Genomic DNA, 20,791 nt, shown 5'->3' on the forward strand with positions numbered 1-20,791 from the left:
GGAGAGGAGGAACCTCACCTGGTGCTGCAGTTACAAACTCTGGCACCACAAGGAGCAAGCAGCCAGCACCAGAGCAGAGCTCACCCGCGTGGCTGCGCCCAGCAAGACGTTCTTCACCAGGCATCTCCGATCACTAGCCATTCAGGGGACATAATTCTGATCAATAGAGGGGTCCCTGGCAGGTTTTGCTGTCTGTTACCATGAACTGGAGAGGAAGAAGACCAAGCTCTGCTTTGGGAAGGTTAGAAATATCTCAGGTTAACAGGTAAGAAAAAGCCAAGGTCATTTCTTGCCTTTTTTTTTGAATGTCATAGAATTTTCTAGAATTCTTCTTGGGGTTCAGGCAGGGAGCTGTTTGCTATAAAAATGGGTATGATAAGGGAACTGTTTACGTTGTCAAGGAAGCAGGTTTTGCTCCTCAGGAGGAAGGTGAAGGGAAGTTTGTCCCATTCGCCGAACCTGCCCCGACTCCCCCTCAGCCTGGCACAGACGTCAGCGGACAGCTCCGCTCAGTGAGCTTAGCCGGCCGTTGCTATGCAATCTTGTCCCTGTAATCAGAGCCTCTGCTTTGATAACTGTGCTTAAGGAAAGAAAACACCTTGAATTTGAGTAAATCCTGAGCAAATCATGAGGGCTTTTGATTAACGTAAAATTAAAGCTCTTTCAGAAGCATTAATTGAATAAAAAGAACACTACTGAAAAGCTGTAAGGACGTCCCAAACCATTTGAAGATGGAGACACTACAGTCATTAATTCAAAATCTGATTAATTAAGGTGCTAAGCATCATCAGTTTGGAGTCTGATTTATATTTAAGTTTTTTAAATTTATATTTAAGTTTCTATCGGCTTTCCTGGTCCTAACCAAGGGTATCTACTTACTGTTCTCACGTTGGCTTCTCATGAATCATTTCTTTTCCATGTTAGCAGGAAAATAGCCCTAGAATACTACTATCTCAGTCTTTCAACGCATCCTTCTTCCTGGCCAAGGGTGGTTGAAACGTCATAGTTAAAAGTGATCCATTCCTTCTGAGATAGCTAAGATAAAACATCCTTTTAGCTTGGTAGAAGAATTTTTGTGTTGACTGTTCAAAGATACAAACTATCAACAATATTAAGTTACTATTAAGATCGACAAACAATACACTGAAAAGATTGCATGATTGCTATTCCGCTCCCCCACCCCCCAATAAGGTCAAGGAAACCTTCAAGTTTTGAACCAAGCCTCACCTTCGAGGCCTTGGTGTAATCATGTTGCCAGTGGGTGTGAGTCCCCTCGCTGCCCACAGATATCGGGTAGGATGCTTGGGGCTGCAGGTCACAAAAGACGCGCAATGCCTACACATTCAGAAAACTGATTACCTTATAACATAGGGGGTGCTCCAAAGATATTTAATTCAATGACTGAGAGGTGTAATTGACACAAATATTCTTTCCATCATCATTGTTTGGGGTTTTGGTCTCATGTGTCCTGACTGCAAGATAGTTGCAGCATCGCCCTCCAGAGGCAGGAAAGGAATTCAGTTTTCTCCTTCTCCAAACCACCCAGTGGACTTCCTCTCACGTATGATTGGCCAAAGCTGTGTAACTTACTTATGACTGGACTGGTACCACCAAGGACAGTGGTTTATCTCTGTTCTCTTAGATCCCATTATTCATCCCCTGAGACCAGAGAGAAGCCCCGCCTCTCATGAAGGGCACAACCCCAACCCCAACCCCAGCCCCCATGCACAAGCAGACTCCTGCCTGCGAGGGAAGGGCGCGGAGAGATGGCTGCTGGGCAGGAATGCGTGGGCAAGCACCACGTTTTCCACTGCACTCGCTGGCTTCCCTCCTATTTTCTGAGCTGCTCCTTTGTAGTCTTCTTGCTTCCCCCTCTTCCTCTGCCTGTCCTCAAAATGTTGGGATTCCTCAGCTCCCCTCCAGTGTCCTCTCCTCTTCGTGGACGGTTTGCCTGGGAAATCTCATCCAGTCCTGTGGCTTTAAATGCCATTTACATGCTGGCACCTGTCTGGATTGGTGTTTTCAGCCCAGACCTCTCCTCTGAGCTCTGTATTTGCACCCCTTACTGCCCCTGTGACAGCGTGTCTCAGAAGCATCTCGAACATGTATGCCCCAAACAGAACTTTATCCTGGGGTTTTCTCCCACTCAGCTGCGCAGACTTTCAGAACAGATGCCTCAGAGCCAGTCTAACATCGTCATAACCATCTTTTCTTTCCTTCAACATGACATCTAGCATGTTCTGAGGGTCCAGCGCATAGCAGGTGCTCAATAAATACTGTTGAAATTGATTGAATGTGCTGGTACGGTATATACCTTGACTGGAGAGTGGAGACATAGCGGTTAGAAAGAGCTGGAGGGTGATAACCTCTGGCATTCTGAAACAGTGTTCATTCTGGCATGAACGGAAGGAAATATTTACTATGCTTTCTGAGAGTTGTAACACCGCTCCCCAATTCAAACATAATCTCACCGATCTGCTAACAGGACTTCCATGAACACTGAAGAAGTGGTGGAGATGGAATCCTACAATTTACTTAGAGCCTCTCTCAGAGGAATTGGCCTCCCTGTTGCTTCTGGTGGCAACGCCACGCTTGATGGCGCAGTGCACAGGAGGGCCCAATGCGAACTGAAGTTATGATACATGCAACGCATTTTCTCTCGATAAGGCTTGTGAGCAGTGACTGCAGAAACAGAGAGCTGAGGGATCCTCTTCTCGCCTTTTCCATCATCAGTGAGGCCGATAGCCACGTTGTTGGAAAGATAGAGGATTGCATCCATCAGCTACTGCTGCACAACAAGCCCCCACAAACTCGGTAGCATACGGCAGTGAGCATTTATTTCCCTGCAGCTACAGCTTGGCCGAAGTGGCTCATCTGGGCTGGGTGGTGCTGAGGTTGTTCTTCTTCGAGAAAACGGAACAGGAAGCCTGGCTTCAGCTAGAACTGCTCAAGCCCAGGATGGGGCTGCATCTCCCTCTGCTCCTGGCTGCTTCTCACTGAATTTCAAACTGCACCTTGTGGGTCCTTTGGAATAGAATACCCACTATAGGTTCCATCCCTTCCAAATCCATCCCATTCGTTATCTGTTCAGTAACGCCAGACACTACTTTCCAGGCTGGTGCCCTGGGTGTGGATTCCTCTGGTACGGTTGTTACGGGATACATTTCATTTCACATCTGCTTGACACAATTTGCTGTGTCTCTAAAAATTGTTTTAAAAAGAGGAGAAAGAGAAAGAGAGACTCTTACCCTGATGGCTGTAAAGGAAAATGAGTAATTTATTCAGAGCTATATACAAATCAGACTATCGTCTTCCAGACAGAATCAATAATGTAATTTAAGCCCACACACATTTACACATGCTAACACTCCAGCACAGCTGGGTTGCCATGCGCAACCGGGACATGCCAGCTCGTGATCTGGAACAGGCTGCTGTCTCTCCCAGCCTGGGAAGCACATTCTGCAGACAGAATCCAAGGGAACCAAGGATGCTAATGTTGGCTCTGATCTGGCCGCCACACAAATGCCCCCCTCTGTTGGCTTAGATTAGTTCTTGTCTGAACTGCTCAGCTTTTTTAAACTCCTGTCTTCGCAGGGCTTCTCCACTATCCCTTCTGCCTGCCTTTAGCGGGCTGGGGGTGGGAGGACGGAGAGGCACTGAAGGAGCTCCGTGGACTAGAGCAGGTGGCAGGAAACTCTACCCACAGCTGCTGGCGTCAGAGCAACAAAGGGCAGAGGTGAGGGGGCAGGCTGACTGGTGAACTAGAGAAGTGGGCCGGTGGGTCTTCTCCAAAGACAGCCCGATGAGATGTTGGGAGCTGATGTATGTTGGTTGGGAAACAAGAGCAAGAAATAGGAAGGCATGAAAGGGAGGGAGAAGGTAATTTGGGCAAATGCAAACACTGAGAGCCACGTTGGGGAGGCAGGTCCCCTTAGAAGGGCTGGAGGCCGGGAGGGCACACAGGAATGACCCCTGATGTTTCCATTTCAATATGTCGGTGCAAACCTATATTCACTGTCAAAGGAGTCTTACTCAGCCTGGGCTGCTGCAACAGAACACCATAGGCTGTGGCTGGAACAACAAATATTTATTTTTTATAATTCTGGAGGCTGGCAGCCCTAGCGCTGGGCACTGGCATGGTGGGCAGAGTGTAGATCATCCTAAGGGCTCTCTTCCTGGTCTCTAGACAGTCAGCTTCTCCTTGCATCCTCACATTGCAGAGAGGTCATCTCTCTTGCGTATCTTTTTATAAGGACACTAGTCCCATTCACAAGGGGGTGAGAGCGTGATCGCCAATGTCTGTGCTCTGATGTCTGAGCACCAGAGTTTACCCCTTGATCTCATCTCCCTTGCTCTTAAATCCTCTGGCTTCGTATTTCCCAGTATCTGCCCCGATCCTTTTTTTTAACATGTGCACTTAATCTCCTCTGAATGATTAGCTGTGACCATCTCCCTGTGCACATGCACTTCAGGGTATCTCAACAGGTGCTTCCATTCAGTGTGATCTGAGATGGCACATCCTCTTCCTTTCCCCATGTTTTCCCTCCCCATTTGTGCCACCCACAGCCCTGCAGCCTGTGGAGTCATGGATGCCTGTCACTGCATCCACCCACGGGAAGCTCCATTCCCTCCACGGCCCTGGTTCAGACCCTCTGCCATCCTCCTCTGGACTGTGGCCAACAGTCTCTGCAGAGAGAACAGTCTCTCTATGACGGCCAGCAGAAGTAGCTCTTCATTTGTTAAAGGATGAAATCTCCTTAGCATGACGTACACATTCCTTCAGAATCTGCTCCCCACTAATTTTTAGCCTCTATCTTTCGTCTGCCCGGCTGGCACCGAAACTCCCCCATGCTTCACTACTTGCAGCTCCTTGACTACAAGCTCATTCTTGCCTCCGCAGTGTTTCACTTGCCTGCCTTTTCCTGGAAGGCACTGCCTCCCTAGTCCACCTGGAAAATTAATGCTTATCTTTCCAAGGGTTTCTCCTTTGGGAAGCACCTCCCCACCCTGACCTCTGCAGCCAGAGTTGAGTGCTTCCGCTCTGTGTTGTTGTAGGGCCCCAGCGGATAGCCTCTGACATGGCAGCATTGCAGCGTTAACATTACTGGCTCCCTTCTGTCCTCTGCTGTGTTTTCTTCATCCCAACATCTAGCACAATGTCTGGTGCAGGTCATGGACTTAATAAATGCTGATCAGAGTCAGAGAAGGAATGAAGAAGGGAACCAAGACTTGCAGTGATGCTGCGCCACCATGCCCACCCCATTCTAAAGAGTCACTGCTTCCAGAACATGGAGTCTGTCTGACTCAGGAGTGAACCACCCTCCCTAGACCAGCTGCAGATTTGAGGAGACAGGGTCTGCTGAGCTGGATAAGTGGGAAACAATAGTGTTGAGGTCCTAAATGGAACCTAGAGATTCCCTAACCGACTCTTTCCCTTAGCTTCCCTCCCCTCCCTCCACCATACCCCAGAAAAGCCTGTTTGGCTGTTTGTCCAGTAGGGCCTGCCATTATTAGAGGGTCACATGAAATAAAATTTCAGGGCTCCAAGAGTAAGAGACCCTTCAAAGGGCTTCACAGGCTCTGTAGACTCAGGTCCTACAAGCCGCATCCAAGCAACACCCAGGAGGTTCTGAAAGGGGCCCCTTACCCACTAATCCTTAGCCTTGCTGAGGACCCACGGCCTGCTCTGGAGCTACCGCTGAGCCTCCAGGGGGATACCTGGTCTACCTCTTTGTCCCTTTTCCCAGAACCCACAAAATGGGTCCAGTGAGATGAGATGAGATTACAAATGTCTTTTGCTTTATTGAAGGACCAGAGAGATGAGTTCCCCCTAAATCCCTGTATTTCAGAAAGATCCGGGAAGATCTTTAAACCAAGGAAGTTTAAGCAAGGAACTATTACTCCTTCTGAGAACAATATAAAAGGCACAGTTCTTAAGAAAAAAGTCTAAAATCTATTTTTGCCTCTGTTTCCTTAAGGTGGAAACACTTACATGGAAAAAGTCAGCGATTTCACCACCTTTGGGGATTTTTCTGAGCAGCCCCCCTAACATTGTTGTAAAATGAATAGTAATTAGGATTATTGCTTAAGCAACTTCTCATTTATATCTAATTACCGTGCACTACAATAAAAACGGACAGATTCACTTTGCTGTAGATTTTAATTACAATCCTCAATTTCCATAGATTATGACTTATTAGTTAACTGCTTACTTGTTATATTGCCTGCTCTGAACTGAAAGTATTTAAGAAACTGGTAGTTCTGGAGCTCTAGCTGTCTCCCTTCTTTATTCCCGTAAAGCGGAGTGGGAGGGGCTCAGCTCGATGTCTTCCATTCTGGTCATTTAAAGCAGAGATGCTGCCTCCACAATCCCGAAGGTCCTTTCATGCCCCAGAGTCCTTTCTTACTTTTGGTGCCACTTCTGAGAAGGTGGCTGCTTAAAAGGGAATCCGCAAGTGGGGACTTAGACAACGGGGGCGGAGTGGGACCCAGACCCCTTACCAAGACCCCTAACGGGACTGTGTCTCGGGATGGGATCCGGGCAGCATCCTGAACGCAGCGGCCATCCTGGGGCAGCCGGAGCTTCGAGCTCAGACTTGCTGGGCCGGGCCTCGGCCGTCAGGGGAGCAGGGCCTGCCGAGAGCCGAGCCCCCGTCCTGGCTGCTGAGGGCCTGCCTCACCGGGCAGCGGAGGCGCCCCCACTCCGTCGGAATGGAGGACCTGGCCCAGGGGAGGACCCCGCCCCACCGCGCGGACCTCGCTCGGCACCTGCGGGCGGAAGAGGTAAGGGGTCAGCAGGCAGGGCCACACCGTCACGGGCTGTGCGGTCTCTCTCCGGCCGAGCTCTGGCACCGGGCTGGGAACCCCCAGAGTCCGCGACCACCGACCCCATTTAAAGCCAGGCTCCGTCCCAGGTGTGCTGCGCTTCCCTCCCCACGTGGGGTCGCACTCCCCCGTTTGCTGCCTCCTAACCCCCACCGCGTGCGCATCCCTCCCAGGCACCTGCTCCAGCCACTGCGGCCAGCTTCCCCCCTTTCCTTCCTCTCTTTCCTCACCAGGTCCATCAACATTTTCCTGTCTTATGTCCAACTCCTTCCCAGCACCATTATTTTGCTTTTCAAGGTCACAATTGCCTCTTTGGATAAATCTAGATTCACTCTAACATGTTAAGGGTCTGAATAAATTCCAATTAATCTATTTCATCTGATTTCAATTCACCAAACATTCATGGAGAAATGATGTACTGAGCCCTAGAGAAATACTATTTCTCTATAGCCCTTCAAGACTATATCACATAACACTTTCCTCAAAGGAAGTGTTCTAGATGGTACCAGGATGAGCTTTTATAAATAAATTTTAATAATAGTATATATTTATGTTATCTAGAAATCTAACAAGCACATCAAACCTTGATTTCTTGGTTGCGGTTGTGCAGAACAAGACTAAAGAAGGCAGCCTATAAATGAAGCACATCTATTTAAAGAAAAACACTATGTAAATAAGAGAAATGACAAAAATCTGTGCAGATGATAGAGACTCATGGCTCAATTTTAGGAAGCAGGAGCTCAGTAAGAGAGGAAGATTTGTATACAAAAGGCATGTGATTTTAACAAGGAGCAGAGAGGGGGAAATTACTTCCGGCTTGGGGACAAGGAAGGCTTCATGGAGAAAGTGACATATGAGATGGGCCTTCCAGGATAGCTAGTTTTCCCCAGGTTGCCTAACGTAAGGCCATGCGTGTCCCATGAAGGACACAGTATAAGCCCAGACACACAAGTGATAAGAACACACTGCAATGGGATGAATGCCGGGCAGCGAGGTTGGAAATGGGTCACGAGGAGTAAAGAATTGGATTTTGTTTTTTTTGTCATTGTGACCTATGCCACTGGTATACCAAAAGGGGCTTTCCTCAGGGCAGGTAGATCAACTATTGGGTCAGGAGATAGATTTTCTGGGATGTGACTGGCATCTAAAATCATGAAGACAATAGTTAATATCAGCACGCGTCTTCCAGAAAACTTACAAGGGGTGCGTTGTGAAGCTTTTGTTTCTAAGTGTGCATTGAATTATGATGGGAAATGGGCTACAGTTAGAAAACTCTTGAGACCAGCTGCCCCTGTGTGATGGGACTCTTAGCCACTGTGGAACTTCATAAACAATCTCTTTCTAGTCCCCTTGTCAGCCAGAGAGGACAGAGTTCAGCCATGCAGGCCCTTCTCCCACTGTTGCGATGGCCCTCCATGAGTGACTGAGGAAGTGTTAGTCGTTGTCAGGGCGTCAGGGCTGTGTGGGACGTCCGTGCTCGAGGGCGAGCTGTTAGCTGGCTGCAGCTTGTCACAGTTCTGATCCTTACCTGATTGGGTTAACCAGTTAACAGGTTTGGAGACTGCACCTACCCAAGCAGCATTGCCTGTGACTGGGCTCCGTCCGGCAGGGTGCCTCGGAGGCCTGCGGCTCCTCTTTGTCATCTCAGAATAGTGACAGGATCTGAAGCTCCAGGCATGAAGTGTGTGGGGGATGGTGCAGCATCAAGGCCATGCAGGAAGATGCTGGATAATGTCACTTCAAAGCAAAAGGGATGGCCTAAATGACACATATTTAAATTAGCTGTGGGAAAAAAGGCACAAAGAAGCTATTTTTAATTTGTGTTAGGAACTAGGAGCCAGAGGTGCTCACAGCGTAGAATACAGACTTGGGATATAGGAAATGAAGATGTGTTCAGCTCTCCTACTAACTTTTTTGCTGACAGCCAGTGGCAAAGAGCCCAGGGAAGACAGTAGGCGTGAGGGCCAGCGCATTGTGAACTAGTTGCAGTTTATCATTACTGTCTCCAGACTTATTCCATCTTAGGGGCTCCAACCCTGTTCCTGTACCACCCTAGGTCAGCTTCTTCGTATGATACTCCTCCACCAAGGCTTGTTCTCAGGCAAAGATCTCGAACTTTCTTTCTTACTAGGGTATAAAAGACGGATAACAGCTTAAATTGACCTTTGCAGAAGTTTTTGTACTTCACCAAGGCTGAATGCCTTGATGCAAAGGAGATGCTCTAGCTGGACTCATGTTAGTGAGTGAGTAGAGGGTCTCCCAGGGCAGTGGGCCCTTTCTGCTATGGTCAAAGCACAATATGTAGGTAGCAGCTTATTCCACCTGCGCACACACTCAGATTGGTTTGGCACTACTTAGAATCAGACTTTTAAAGCTGGAAAGAAACTGGTTGAATTTCCTTATCTTAGAGATAAGGAAATTGAGACCCAGAGAGATGAAGTAACTTAAGTTCAACTGAACAGGTATTTTTTGAGCACCTGTTGTATGCCAGACACCATGCTTGACACAAGAACACATGATGAACACGGTATGGTACCTGCCCTTCATCTTCCCAAGGCCACGTGGGGCATCCACCCAGACCACGTGGGATCCTCGTCTCTGCAGGCTGATCTGTCACAGAGATGGGCAGCAGACAGGGCATCAGGGTGGGCGGTGTTGGAAAAGACTTTCTAATTTGATAGAGCTGTGAATAGTGACTCATAAAAGGTCTCCATTGAGATAAGAAATGGATCTGGGAGTTTTAAGTTCCAGAAGAGTAATTTTCATGTCCCTGAAGTCGTGGGAGATAAGGTAAGATCCAGGAGGCAGGGATTAAGGATGAGAACCAAGGAATGTTACAGCTATAAGCGTCTCTCAAGTCAGGTGAATTCAACAAACATTTGTTGAGTGCCTGCCTATTCGTGCCCATTACCAAGAAGGGTACCAGGAGCACAAAAATGAACAGGACCCATTTGCTAACATGAGAAGGTCTTGTGCCACAGCATGCTTTGATTTTCAGACTGCAGGTCCTGGCTTGCCAATGGGCCATGAAGTCAGTTTAATGGGTAATAAACACAACAGAAGGGGAGGAAAAAAAGGAAACAATATAACAGAATAGAATAGAATGAAAAATAGAGTACTTTGCACATATTAAAGATAGTGTTTCCCAAAATCATAACTTTAAAACTTTCTTTTATATCACAGTCCTCAGTAAGAATTTGTCATATATATATATATGCAATTACATATATAATAAATACATACACATATATGCACACATATATAAATTACATACATATATACATATATATATTCACATATACACACATAAACTATATATGCATATACATACATGTATATAATTTATAGCATGCATGTGTATGTATGTTTAACAAAGCCTTACCAAGGATTATGATATGAAAGAAAGTTTGAAACTCATGATTTACAGTACATAATATTGGGAGGAGATATTTCAGGCTGTGTGTCTGTGGTAGAATCCCAACCAATAATAAGTTAATAAGTAGTGGATCAGTATCTATTGCTACAGTCATGCCACATAAAAAACAACCACATGAACTCAGTGATCCAACACAAAGGGCTAGTTGCTCACCGGCCTGAGAAGTCAGCTGGAAAGCATGTTGATGGGGGCTGGCTGGCTCACACCTCTGGAAACCAGTAGGCTATCAACTGATCTCAGATCTCAGTGGCTGGGACGACTCTGCAGCCTGTCTTACTCGGAGTGTCCCTTCTCTTCTAGTGGACTAGCCTAGGCTTTTCTCTTGCTGATGGCATGAGTGAGAGGATGTTCTAATTGTGCACATCCTTTTTAAGCTTCTGTTTGTGTCATGTTTCTAATTTTCCATTGACCAAAGCAAATCACCCAGCCAAACCCAGAGACCAGACAGGAAGGCACCCTGAGCTACCTGGCAAGAGTGTGGGCTGTTGTTAATGCTGACCGCAACACTGAACAGTAAGGCCAGATTTGCTTTGATTGAGCCTGTCCTCGGGATTGGCCAACCTTGTGCCTAGAACTCCAGAGGGTATGGGGAGAGCATTTTTTGCCTTGTAGACTAATAGGTAGAAAAGGTACAGGTGGTAAGCCAGGAGACAGGCTAGAAAGGGGATACGGGATGTGAGTGTAGAGACCTGGCATCTCCCGGGGTCAAGAACAGCTAGGAGGGAGGGTATGAGAGGAGCTACCGGAGGGCCCTGTCCTTGGACAGGAGGGAGGAACGTCTTCGTCCTTCCAGCCCTCTTCTCGGTTCAGAAGGGAAGTTTCAATCAACTTGTTCCAGAAACAGGAAGACATGGTGGTCCCATTTCTATTGTAGAAAGAAACCAGGCTTTAGTCTTGATGCTAACCAGTAATGCATCCTTAGGCAAGTCATGTACCTTCTCTGGTCCTCCGTTTCCCCACTGAAAAGGAAGGGGGGTGACTGTGTTTGAGGATCCCTTCCAGCTCAGTCCTTCTCTGCCTCTCTCCCAGTTGCTTTGCTCATGGACAGAAACGTTGCTTATGTTCTAACGCTTCCCTCTAGTGCCGTGGCACTATTTTATCCTGATTTTATAGGTCAGGAGGCTCTGAAGCCAGCCCAGACCTCAGGCAGAGAGGCTACCTGGTGAGTGGCCTGGAGGGGCAGAGGACAGATTGCCTGTGTTGGGATCCTGGTTCCAGCAGTTAGTTATGGGACACTGGGCAAGTTCCTTGACTTCTCTGTAATGCAGCTTCCTGACCTACAAGATGGGGATCAAGTCAGTACCACCCCCCTTAAAAAATTATTATAGAGATTACTGGAACCCTGTAGGTAGCCCAGTGGCTGGCTCACTATAAGCTCAGTGAAGGTTATATGTTAGTGACAGCTTTGCCTAAGGCTGCATTAATTATCCTTAAACGGAAGCCACTTTTTTGATCTTCCTTCTCCTAACATGGCTAAAAAGGCAATCATGTTTAAAGCCGTGGCTTACTGGATTTTGAAAGTTCCCAGCAGAATCACCCCGGACTTTGTTCTTTTCCTTCCCTTGGTTGTGAGATAATCTTTTTTCACTCAACTGCTTCCACCAACTAGTGTCATTGGAGAACTCCCCCTAGCCTCCCCTTTTCCTCTTCATTAAGACCATCTGCCATGTGATCCCCTAAATTCTAGCCCTGAGAACTCCCTAAACCTTTTTGAGTTACTTTATCTTTCTGACTCTGAAGGACCACAGGATCCTATCTGTCTGTTTTCTGAAGCTATAGAAACAGCCGTTCAAGGAACAGATTTCCAAAAGGATACTTTATTCGATTAATTAGTCAATTCCCTTGTCGTAGATGTGAAATTATCCCTAAACCATCCCGACTGAGAAGACTCTTGCAGCGAGAAGCAACGAGATACTGGGTTTTAACAATAGGAGAGCTCATTTGCAATGCAAATGAGCTACCAGCAGGCAAAAGAACTCTTATGGGAAAACCACTCTGATCATAAAAACCACTTGCTTTGGGGAGACTACAGTGTAAGGACAAGCAGAATCATAGCCCCATGAACCCCCTCGAATAGAGAATATTAGAGAATTATCCAGGTAGTTTTCTAGGAAATTGCATTTCAGTAAAGCAAAACTCATTGATGGGCAGTAGTATCTTTAAAATTTGACTCCACAGTTGTGGATTGAATTATTTATGGTTGTCATTATAGCTATGATAGTTTGGGAATAAAATAGTCAGGCTTTTCTCTCTGTTTTTATTTGTAGGAAAAACAAGTCATTCAAGCTTTTTAGTGATACAATGTGACTTGCTGTCGACGGCAGTTAGGAATTTCGAGGCTTGCCAAGCACAGGAGTACCCAGAAGGGACATATGTTTTCTCTGCTTTGTGTTCCAAATTTGCCTTAAAAACATGCAATTATGTGAAGGCCTGATTTATATTTTCAAGGAAAAGCACAATAATGGCTCTGTTTTGTAGCTGTGTTTCTCCAAAACGTATTTATATTGCTGCCTTTTCAAAGGAAATTGGCTAATGATCATTGGATTTTCACTTTCCGTTGTGACATATGAAAATTTGATGAGGTCTGTGAGATTTAAGAACTGTTTTCTTAAGTGCGATGGAAATTTAGTTAACAGAGTTTCTCACTGCAAGCCTGAGAAGGCTTCTGTAGTTACCTTTCTTCCATTTCCTTATTTTTGTGGACATGGGGGGAGAAGGGGGGCAGCAAGCACATGTATTTGCAGCCAGGATGGAATACAATGACCAGGATGACAAAGAGTGAATCCTGGATGGTTTGCAAGGCTGCAGACATGTTATGAGTGTAAGTAGGAACCAGGTGGGAAGGGTGTTTATTGGCGATGGAGGGATGGCTTTGGGGAGCAGTTGTAAAGAAAGAAAGTGAAGCTTTGGGTTACATGTTATGCTCAAGTGAAAATTACTAGAAAGCCCTTTATAAATTATATAACCACACAGGCTACAGATTTCATGCCCTTCATTACTGTTATTAATAGTGGCTTTCACTTGACTCAGCAGCATTTCTAGTCAATTTATTGAGAAGATGAGTTAGTCTCTCTCTGGATTGGGGAGCCCCCTCCTGGGGGGTCGGGCAATTTTTTTTTGCTCATTCTTCTCTAGTAATAGGAGGAAAGGTGAAAGGCCAGGTTCACATTATAAGGTAGGTAGAGTTTGTTTGCAAATTTAAAATTTCAAATTTTTATGATTATTTAAAATATTAAATTATTATTATTTACAAATAAATACTAAAATTATTATAAGTGTTTTATGATTATTCACAAATAATTATAGAACTTCAGGAAACTTTGAAACTTAGGGAAACATATTTGGGCGACGGGGTAGAAAGATTGTTTACAGTAAGGATAACGTATATGCAGTATGCTTGATTGCTTTGTACAAATTTGGAGTAGTCACTTAGTTTAGGACTATGTCTTATATAACATACACACTCATAAAGTATTTATACTGCATATTTAGAATTGTAAAGGCTTGGAAAAATACAGTGTTAAAATTTGAAATAAGAGTATGTCTTCCCTATACTTTTCCAATCTTAAGAGAAATAATATTCAAATCCTTAAATATTGTTTCACTCCCTGGAATTCACAACTAGGGCGCAGGAAAAGAGGTCACGTGCTCTTAGAGGCATTAGGCCTCAGATTCAGGTACATGTTTTTCTCATGTGTGTGAGCTCAGCAAACTCTCTCATCTGAACTTTTTGGGTCTAGAGAAGGTTGAACCAAGAAAACTCTGACTTTATTCAAGAGTAATATCTTTTGTTGGGTAAGAGAAATGGCTCCTCAGTGTGATGGAACCATCTTTCACATGTACTTGAATACAAGCGATCTTTACCTGAGTCAGCTTTTTAATATTACCCTTTATTTTGCCAGAAGAGCCCTACAGAGCGATTTTAAGTAGAAACTTCAGGGGGAGTGTCTTCCCATTCTAGAGTTAGGTTTCTAATTTCATTCTTCAATGAAAACACACTGAAAGGTAATTTTGGATCATTCGAGACAGAATTTGAAAGGTGCTTCAATTTAATAAAATGGTGGATCTCCCACAGGCTTTGGAGTCAGTCTGAGTTTTATGGTAAAGGAAGCTTGGAGGCTAGTCACAAAGATTTCAGAACATGACCCTACTAGGGAAATAGTCAGTTTCCTCCCTTGCTGTTCTCCTCAGGCCTTATGAAAAGTTGCAAGAACATCATAGTTTCTACCTACTGATGACAGTTTATTCATTCATTCTAAGCAAAAAGTTTAGGGATTTTCATTTATAAAAGCCAGATTGCTGGGATAGTAGCTAAGAGACTAGAGGTGAGAAGGAGGCATCCTCTGGGGATCTGTTTATTGAGCTAAGGACAGGTGACTGAGAGATAACCAGTTTCTTGAACACCAAGAGTACCAGAACCTCTGGCCAGAGCTTCAGAAAATGTACCCTGGAAAGAGAGATCACAGATCAGTTTCCCCAAGGCCTGCTGCTCTTTCAGCCTGGGTTAGATGGAGCGGGGAGCGGAGGTTAGAGCTGAGGGCAGCTGCAATGCACAGGACCCTGACAGGGAAGAGAGAGTCTTCAGGACCTGATGAGGCAAAGAATTTTCCGTCTCCCTTCATCTCGTTTCGGCCCAGTGCCTGATCTTCTCTCTCCCAAGTCAACACCTCTCCTCTCCTTTCTTCCTCCTACGTCACCATCGCTTCCTTCCTCCCAGCCCAGTTGAGCCAACCCTACCCGAGAACTTGGGGCCGAGGAATCACTTTAACTGGAGTAGAGACCAGGAAAAACGAGGGCTGGAATATCCTAGGTGTTGCTCAGAGGCTCAGCTATCTCATTGGCTCACAGAAAGAGAGAAATCATGCATTTCCAGAAACTGCATTTCATGGGCATCACTGTTTGCATTATGTGCTTTTAATTTATTTTCTTTTTGTTTTGATGAGATTGAACATCAAGTGACCCTGGAAGAGCTACAAAACTTAAATGCACTCTTTCAGGTAAGAATTGGCCAGGTGAGCTTTCCAATATTCATCTGGGTAATTTGATTCTCTCTTTGATGGTTGATTTTCCAGCGAAAGGTACAATCCTTTTAATTCTTACCAAATAGCAATAAAGAACAAATTGTTCTTTAGTTGTCACTTCTTAATGGAATTAGAAACAAATTGTGAATGCATCAAAGAAAGGAACAAAAGGAATAAGGTGTTGGAAGTTGAGGTGTTAGAGTTTAGGTAAGTCTAATTGGACGTTTAGTTCTTTGGATCCTAAGCTCTTAGACTAAACAAAATGCAACCATGTTCATAGCTAATTATTCCTTTTCCCTCCTAGGAGTATGAAAGGAGAGGAAGAGAGCTGCTGGATATGGAAACTTTCAAATCCATAATGAAATAGAGTATGAGGTCACAGAATAAAGTAAATGGATTTTATAATGTTGGACCATGGAAACCACACTTAAAAATGAACCATATGAACCAATTACATTGATGTTCTATCTGTAAGTTCTGAACTGTAATTTCTGCTAAGACCTATCCAATTTACTGAAGTTTACATGGGAAAAGATTTTTAAATTACCGAGTATTCTAGACCACCAAAATATATAGAGACTTTTTTTGAAAGGAGAAAAGTCTCTTATTAGGTGCTGATTATTCCTCTATGTGTTGTTCCCAAAGATTTTGGACCCATCTCCCACCCCTGACCTGCTGGATTTTAGTATTTCAAATATTCTCTGACATCTTGCTTAGCCCAGCTGTTAGCTCAGAATATGAAATCTTAATGAATGTCAGACTATTTGAGCTGCTATGACAAAACACCACAAGCTCGGTGGCTTAACAACAAAAATTCCTCACTGTTCTAGAGGCTTGACATTTGAAACCAGGGTCAGAGGAGGGCCCACCTCCAGGTCACAGACCTCTGATTGTGTCCTCCCATGGCAGAAGGGACCTGTAGGGTCTCCTGTAGAAGGGTACGAATCATATTCACGAAGGCTCCACCCTCATGACCTAATTACCTTCCAAAGTCCCCACCTCCTAATGCCCTCACATCAGGCATTAGGATTTCAACAGATGCATTTGGGAGGGACGCCAACATTCAGATCGTAGCAATGAGTAAGGTCATATTCCTAAGGTAAAAATACGTATTATAATAGGAGATGCTGCTTAAGCTCTTCTTGCTAAGGTTTCAAGATTGCATCTTACATTGTAGATAAAAAATTATTCAAAGTAATGATCCTGCCCCTGGGATTTTAACAAAAACATGCTCTTGACACCCTGTAGGTTGATGAGGTCCCCAAACTGTCGCTTCCGAGTGCAGAGCCCTCAGTTTTGATGGCTATGGAGAAAGTTAAGATGTGTTCAAAGTTTCAACTGCTGTGAGAAATGATCATTAAATTGCACCTATTTTTGAAAAGTCTCCCCTCCATGTGTGTACTACTAAAGAAAGAACTTCTGTTTGGAAGAGACAGGAGTGTTTTACATGGATAAATTAGTAGGCATTTTTACTATATCCCAGGTCTTTTTAACCAAAGCAGACTATATTTTTAGCATGCCTGCCTGCCTAGCCATCTGCTCATTCCTTCACTCTCTCATTCATTCACTCGTTCATTCATTCAATAAATATTTCCTGGGGCAGTATTCAAATTTAGTAAGTATTTACTAAGGTTTTGTGCTAGCCCCTGTGGCACACAAAGTCAGCCAAGATGTGGTCTCTGCCCTTGAGATCAGAAGCACACTAGAATTAAGCATGGGTGTATGTGAACATCTAAACCACACCGGGGGCCAGGAAGGCCTATGGGAGGAGATGAGCCTTGGACTGCCCTTTGAGGGATGAAGGAAAACACTCATAAAGCAGGGCTACACAGAAGAAATTTACTTGAAGATAATTATCATGACTTACACATATTTTTGTCTTAGGTTCCATCCAGGTGAGGCCCTTACCATCCCAGCGGGTCCTCAGAACTTGCTTTGCTGTTATCTCAAAGTGGGGCCCCTTGACACTGTCCAGCCTTTGTCTGGAAATGACTGGAATACAGTTCTGACAAAATAGGGCTTTATTTCAAAAACTGAAGTTCTAGGAGATCCAGGCTCCCACTGGGGAAGAGTTTTGGTGTCAGTGTGCTGAACTCCAGTTAACAGTCTTATTAATGTTTTGGGGCATACATTCCAAAGATTTTTGAGTATTGTGCACTTTTGGTCATGAAATTCATAAATTGGAAAAATTAAGATCTTTCCCTCCTTCTCTTTCTCCTCCCCCAACAATCTAGTGAATAGTTTACCCTTGTGAAGCCTATGAGCTGATGTATTTTTTTTCCTTTCTAGAGTATTGAACAAATAGAACAACTGTTCATGAAAATAGACTATGAAGCAGTGGGCAGAATCCAGTGGGTGAGTTGGGTTATGTTTCATGAATCAAATTTGTAGTAAGGAAAATGTATAAAATGTTTGTTTGTGAGCCTGTTTCTTTCTGGAGTAGCTTCAGCACCTCTGCCAACCTGAGGTTGAATCGAGGGGACATGCATGTTCGCAGTTTTCAAAGTCTTGTAATGTTGCGTTATACTTGGAATGGTTTAGGGATTTCAGGACCTAAGGCAAGTAGTAAGAACAGTTTTCTAAAACCAGGGAATGAAGGATATTTCTACCACCTTACCCAAAAGCAAAAATGAAGACCCAGTGAGCAACTGACATCTGATGATTAAATTCTCAACAATTATTACCATCGTTACTATTAACATTACCCATTTGGGTTGTATAGTGAGTGATGAGGAGCTGAGACACCTGCGTTTAACATCCTCTGGCCATTGTGTCTGTCAGTGTCCTTCTATTATTCTAGAATGAATTCAGTTCTAAAATGACAAACTGAGCATAAGACACCTCTTTTCAGACCTTGGGCCAATTCCCCAACCAATCAAATACATGTGTTTTCATTGTCATCTGATTTGAAAAGGAACAGTCCAGATTCCAGGGAAGAGACGGCACACCTCTAGTGAAGTGGGGCTTTGAAGAAAGTGGAGAGAAAAGAAACATTTCCAGGCCCTGCAGCCCTCCCCGCCCCTTTGACCAGATTTCTTTTCCCTGGTACACCGCTGAGACTCTAAATGAGGCGTATGTCCTGGTGGGTAGGGACCCGCAGGCAAACCAATGGGGGCTTGAGTCTCCAGCCAGCCACTTAGTAGTTGTTTGATCTTAGGCAGATTAACTTTTCTAAGCTTGAGTTTCCCAATTTGTAAAATGGAAAGAACAATAGTTCATATCTAACAGTTATCAGCAGAATCGAGATGAAGGTCCTCCTCACATGGAACATGTGCACACTCCATCCCATCTTCCTCAACATCACCTCCACCTTAGTGAGGGAGACCAGGAGGGGAAGGACCCCAGCAGTGGGGAAGCAGACTTCCAGCCCCAGCTGAACAGCCACACCTCAGTTATTAGCTCCGAGGTTTGGGCAACCAAGTTCATACTGATGAACTAGTTCATACGTCGCATCCAAGAAAGGACTCATCCTTGCCCTGAAGATAAAGAGAATTTCTGAAAGCCAGAAAGACAGTAGATGTTGAATGAATTTCTCTTTATTCTCCAGGATGGCTTCTGCACATACCTGCAGCTACAGTATTCAGAGCAAGTGGAAGCCTTGACCCGACAGAACAAGGTTTCCTTCCAGCCCCCTGCTGAGCTGCAGGGGCTGCCATACGGGAGTCCCATGAAGCGCATTCTCTCTATGCCCAACGACACCTTCATCATGACCAGAGAAGACGGAGCAATTTATTTCTGGTCCCTGCAGCTGAAGTTGAAAAGAAGAAAGAGGGTTTTTGTACGTGATTTTCATTTGATAAGGATGCTGAGTGCTCCAGTTTGATTTTATTTGCTATTTTAAACTGCTCCTCAAGTGGCATGATTACAGAAATTGTGTCCTTGAATATGATATATGCATGCTGGATTTTGCTAGCCTATAGAATGCAAATAATATAAAATACCATCTCTATATGTAGGACAGGATAAGGCTTCGTTTTGTTGCTGAAATCAGATGGAGTGATGAATTAGATATGAGTCCATCATGTAATTTATCGTGTGTCTTAATGACTGACAAATGGAAAGGAATTTTCCATTTTTTCCTGTTAATGGTTATTTCGGTTCAGGTAGTTATGCTAGGGTTTCTCTTCACAGAATTTACTGAAGCACAGAATCAGAAATTCAGAAGACAAAAAGCATTTTTTTGTGTGCACTTAGGAGTGGAATAAAAAGCAGACTTAGGATAGGAATAAAACTGTGACCCATTCCAGAATATACTCTATCTTCAAAGCCATTCTTTTGTTAATATATGCAACACATAGTCGAGCCTCTGACACAGTCCAGGCTCAATGCTGGGTACTGGGGAAACAGAACAGGAACCCACCTCTGTCTTCAGGATATTTATTCTCTATGCTGGAAGTTACAGTTATCCTAAACCCCCTAAGCTGCCAAATAACCCCTCCCTAGAGAGAGGGAATAGAATTGACTTTTCAGATCTAGTAGCCAGTTCTTTATACTTGAAGGGGAAAGCCAGCTATGGACAATTCTATAATGCTAAGCATGCTTATTACGGACAAGGATGGCTTGAGACCACTGAAACTGTCTGATCATTAATAAGACATGCATTTGTTTGTTTTACTCTTCAACCTTTTAGGATAAGTGCACCACTCGGAAACCCAGGTGGGTGACAGATGTCATCAGCATGCCGCAGCACAACAAACTGGTCATAGGGACTGGGTAAGTACCTGCCGTCCTTTAACCAGGAAGTGAACAGCTGTGTTAGGAAACTCACTTCCATGTGTGAATTTACACAGACACATACACATTTGTGGTGTGAGGGTCAAGCCATTTAAAAATCACCCTTTTAAAAAAATCCTAGAACTTATATTCAAAGCTACTATGCCAAGTAATGGCTTTGTTGGGCCTGTTGTAATGATGTCATTGCCTCCAACACAGATGGAAGCCCTCTTTTGGAGTACTTCCAGAATGGAGTATTTCTCACCTGGGCCAAATGAGAAAAAAAAAAATCAATCTTAAGGCCTTGTAGTACACTTCATTTTAAATTCAAAATGATATTCATTATTTTATTATCCACCAAAATTCAGTCCAAAGTGCTTTGGGCTGATGCAAAAAAATAAAATCCACAATAAATAGATGGTGATACCCACTGCAGAAGAACTTCAGAAGAATGGGCTTCAGGCTGGTCTCAGAAGACCCCCAAAGGGTTTTTGGTCGACAGCAACCTAGTGGAAATGAACGTGCAGCGCCCTGGCGCGGCTTGATGAACTTCAGCGATGGGCAAGGGAGAAGGGGGTGTGGCCTGGTGGGAAGTAAATTTGGAAAATTTTTCACTCAAGGTTAAAGCAAAAACGAGTTCCACCCTGAACCAGGATGGTCTGTGACCCAGGGGTGGGGGCTGGGGAGTAGGATGCTTAGCGCAACTCCAGGGGCGTTGCTAAGGGCAGGGGGCGGAGCTTGAAGGAGGTTCCCACGCCCCCACCTACCTCCTCCCAAACGCAGAGCTAAGGGATTT

At 44.7% G+C, this 20,791-nt stretch overlaps 1 long non-coding RNA gene across 1 annotated transcript; it reads left to right on the plus strand.

Annotated features, from left to right (window-relative positions):
• LOC108397504 (uncharacterized) lies at nucleotides 1-19,995 on the plus strand. Its single transcript, XR_001853212.3, has 6 exons — nucleotides 1-265; nucleotides 15,205-15,258; nucleotides 15,587-15,752; nucleotides 17,572-17,637; nucleotides 18,830-19,060; nucleotides 19,913-19,995. It is a non-coding gene; the product is annotated as an uncharacterized lncRNA (long non-coding RNA).
• The last annotated feature ends 796 nt before the right edge of the window (nucleotides 19,996-20,791 follow it).

Source organism: Manis javanica, chromosome 1, assembly GCF_040802235.1.
Source record: "Manis javanica isolate MJ-LG chromosome 1, MJ_LKY, whole genome shotgun sequence".
Lineage (NCBI taxonomy): Eukaryota > Metazoa > Chordata > Mammalia > Pholidota > Manidae > Manis > Manis javanica.